General features: G+C 34.8%; 1 pseudogene; it reads left to right on the top strand.

Annotated features, from left to right (window-relative positions):
* The first annotated feature begins 2,883 nt into the window (after positions 1-2,883).
* Positions 2,884-3,002, top strand: LOC120621383 (uncharacterized; annotated as a pseudogene).
* The last annotated feature ends 1,215 nt before the right edge of the window (positions 3,003-4,217 follow it).

Below are 4,217 nucleotides of genomic sequence, written 5' to 3'. Positions count from 1 at the left end.
TTCCATTTGACTTATTTCACTTAGTATGTTACTCTCAAGATCTATCCATGTTGTTGCAAATGGCAATATTACATCTTTTTGTGGGTGAGTGGTATTCCATTGTGTGTGTGTGTGTGTGTGTGTACGTGTGTGTGTGTGTGTGTGTGTGTGTATACTTTGTCCAATTGTCTATCAAAGGATGCTTAGGTTGTTTCCATGTCTTGGCTATTGTGAATAACATTGCAATGAATATAGGAGTATATATACTATTGTTACCCTGATAAATTTTAAAATATTTTAAAGACTTACTTTGCCAGTTAGGTTATATAAAGGATGCTTCCCATAAGCCAACTGAGCTCAGTTTGTAGCTCCAAGATTTTGACACAAGTATTGTTTAAAGCATATGATAACAGAAGATAATTTTCTATTTTATCAGATGTATTGAAATTGTAAGATGTATCGAAATTAACAGTATTTTTATTTTCCCAAATCGTTCTAAGTATATTGGGTCTTTAACAATGCCTCTACATGAAACAGATATTTAATTATCATTTGAAAATCCTAATAAAAACTTTTTGATGTACATCTTGAAAGTTGAACAAGAAAATGACCCTAAATTCTCAACAACAAATGTATTTCCAAGTTAGGTAATTTCCAATTCTTTGCTGTCAACCAAATTGAGTGAGAATCTAATCAAGCTGTCAATCTTTACAACATCAAAAACAACTTTCTATTATAGAGCATTACATAATTTTTGTTGAATTTGGTGTAATTTGAAAAAAGGTCATAGAAGAGAAAAATCTTCTATTCCTATCTATTCACTCATATGAGCAAAGTTGCTCAGAGATTACATCATAATAGAAAATAACAGAATTGATGTTGAATCGTGCTTTACCCAAGTAAATAAGTAACATCCTTGGCCAACTGATAACAAAAAATAAGCCTCATCAACCTTATTGCACTGCCTTTCCTATCAAATTTCGCTTTTATGTATAATAATTATTAAAATCTGTGTTACATTTATTTTTCTTTGGTCAAATGTATACTAATAACTGTCATAACTCAAAGTAGATGAAGATTTTAACACTTAGTCTTATTGTCATAAGAAACTTTAAAACATGAGCATTTCAATTTATACACACATTTTTTCCTGTTTTTCGCTTTTTAATTTGTAATAATATTGACATTTGAGCACATTAATTCTAAAATTGTTTCATCACTGCAATATGGAAAAGAGGACATCATTTCTTAAGAAGTCATCACAGTTTTGTGGCATAGTGGGCTTAACTCTATTTTTTGCATTATTTTTTCATCTTTATTGAAATATAATAGACTATTAGTTGCTTGTGTTTACACTGTACAATTCAATGAGTTTTTTCAATTATAATTAGCATACAATAATATACCAGTCTCAGTTGTATAGCATAGTGATCAGAGATCCATATAACTCGCAAAGAGATCGCCCCACTAAATCTAGTACCCCACTTTCCCTTACATATTTATTACATTATTAACCATCTTCCCCATGCTACACTCTACATCTCCATGTCTATTCTGCAACTGTCCATTTGTACCTCCTAATCCCTTTGCTTTTTCCCTGCTGCAACCTCCCTCCCATCTAGTATCCCTCTAAATATTCTCTGTATCTATGAGTTTATTTCCACTTTTGTTGTTGTCGATTCTGTTCTTTAGATTCCACATGTATGTGAAATCATGTGATATTTGTCTTTCTCTATCTGATCCATTTCATTCAGCGCAATACCCTCTGGGTCCATCAAGGCATCTTTTTCCATCCCCTTCCTTTTAGCCTGTGTGTGTCTTTTAATCTGAAGTGAGTCTCTTGTAGGCAGCATATGTAGGGTTCTTGTTTTCTTATCCTTTCAGCCACTCTATCTTTTGGTTGGAGCACTTAATTCTTTTCCATTGGAGATACTTGTTGCTGAGAATGAAGTTATTACCATTCTTTATTTCTGTTTTTTATTCATGTTTTTTCTTCTTAAAAAAGTCCCTCCAACATTTCCTATAATACTGGCTTGGTGTTGATAAATTCATTTAGCTTATTTTTGTCTGGGAAGCTTTTTATCTGTCCTTCAACTCTAAATGATAGCTTTGCTGGATAAAGTTCTCTTGGTTGATCCTGGGTTTTCATCACATTGAACATTTTGTGCCAAACCCTTCTGTCCTGAAAAGTTTCTTTTGAGAAATCAGCTGCCAGTTTTATGGGTGCTGCCTTTCTTTTATGAGCTAAATGGACTGGAAATATAAGATACATGGGAAAAAATAACTACATAAAATTTTGATCTGCTTTTCTCTTGCTGCTTTTAAGATTCTCTCTTTGTATTTAACCTTTGGCATTTTAATTATGATGTGTCTTGGTGTGGACCTTTTTGGGTTTTTGGTTTTGGGGACTCTCCGAGTTTCCTGGGGTTGTATTTCTGTTTCCTTCATCAGGTTAGGGAAGTTTTCCATCATTATTTCTTCAAATGCCTCTTCAACATCTTGTATTCCTCCATGTACCCCTATGACATATGCATCTTTACCTTTAATAGTGTCCCATAGGCTCTTTAAATTATTATTATCGTCTTGGCTTCTCTTTTCTTGCCATTCTGATTGAGTGTCTTTGGCTTTCCCGGGTCATTTGATCCTCTTCTTTATTCACTTTGTTTATTTCTTTGTTTATTCCATTTAATATACTTCTTATCTCAGATAATGTGTTCTTCATGATTTTTTATTTCTCCTCCTAGTTGTAGGGCTTGTTTATCTAGGTCCCAGGTGATTTTCCTTGCTGTTTGTTCCTTGTTTCTTTCACAACTTTGATCTGGTCATCAGAGGGATAAACAGTGCCTCTATCATCTATGCCACTTTTTTATATACGCATTTTTATTGCAGAAAATATGTGATTGGGTCTACGGCCATGCTACCCTGAACAAGCCCAATCCCATCTGATCCTGGAAGCTAAGCAGGGTCAGGCATGGTTAGTACTTGGATGGGAGACCACCTAGGAAGACCAGGTGCTGTAGGCATAAAAAAATAAATAATTAATTAAAAATAAGGGATTGTAAGCTGACAAGGTCCTTGCAATCTGTGAGGTCAACCAAGGGTTGCCTCGCTTAAAAAAAATATGATTAGGAGAACAATAGAAGACTCCAAATGAAAAATATGTTGACAGATTTTATGAGCTAAATGGACTGGAAATATAAGATACATGGGAAAAAATAACTACATAAAATTTTGATCTGTCAAGGAAGAGTTTATTTGAATATTTTTAAAGTAGATAATAGCAAGTATCAAGTTACTATGGTATTTAAATTCCATTGGATACATCTTGAAGAGTGAAGTAACAATTTTATTTTTAAATGATATTTATAATAACAGACATGACATTCTTTGCAACTATTAGTTTGAACCATAAGAAATTATTAATATTCAACCACTTCAACCTATAAATATGGCATCCATATGGTTCAAATTAATATTAAACTTATCATTAAAAATTTTAGATGCCAATTAAAAAATGTGGAAAGAGATACATAATTTTTCCAAAATTATTTTAGGGAGCATGTGAGCCAAGAAATTCAAAGACCACTGTCCTAAAATAAATAAAATCTCTTGTGCATATGTGTACAAAAAAGATATATAAAAGGAAGTTATGGTCATTGTGTTTGCAAGAACAAAAATTTGGAAACATCCAATAACAGGAGCATGAATAAATAAATTGGGGTAGGGTTTCCAGTCAAGATGGCAAAGTAGGTAAACATTGTGCTTGCCTCCTCTCACAACCACATCAAAATTACAACTAAACTACAGCACAGCCATTATTGGGAGTTGCCTGAAGTCTGGCTGAAAAGAAGTCCTACAACTGGGGACATACAGAAGAGGCCAACTCAACCAGATAGGAAGGGCAGAGACACGAATTGGAATGGTCCCACACTCGTGTTTGGCGATTGAAAATCAGGAGGGATATCTTGGCTATAGAGGTCCCCCAGGAGGAGTGAGGGGTCCTGGCCCTGCACTGGACTCCCCAGCCCAGGGATCCAGTGCTAGGAAGAGGAGTCCCCACAACTTCTGGCTCTGAAAACCAGAAGAGATGGTCGTTGTGTGAGACAGAGGACAGCTAGAAGTAGATGTTCCTCTTAAGAGGCCTGTACATGGACTTAGTGACATAGTCACTTGCTTTTGACTCTAGCACTAGAGCAGCAGATTGAAAGGTGCCAGGGACATACAGGGAGGAACTGAGT

This window comes from Pteropus medius, unplaced genomic scaffold (genome assembly GCF_902729225.1).
Source record: "Pteropus medius unplaced genomic scaffold, Ma_sr-lr_union100, whole genome shotgun sequence".
Taxonomy (NCBI): domain Eukaryota; kingdom Metazoa; phylum Chordata; class Mammalia; order Chiroptera; family Pteropodidae; genus Pteropus; species Pteropus medius.
The sequence above is the reverse complement of the archived record's forward strand: the minus strand, read 5'-3'. Positions and strand labels throughout refer to the sequence as shown.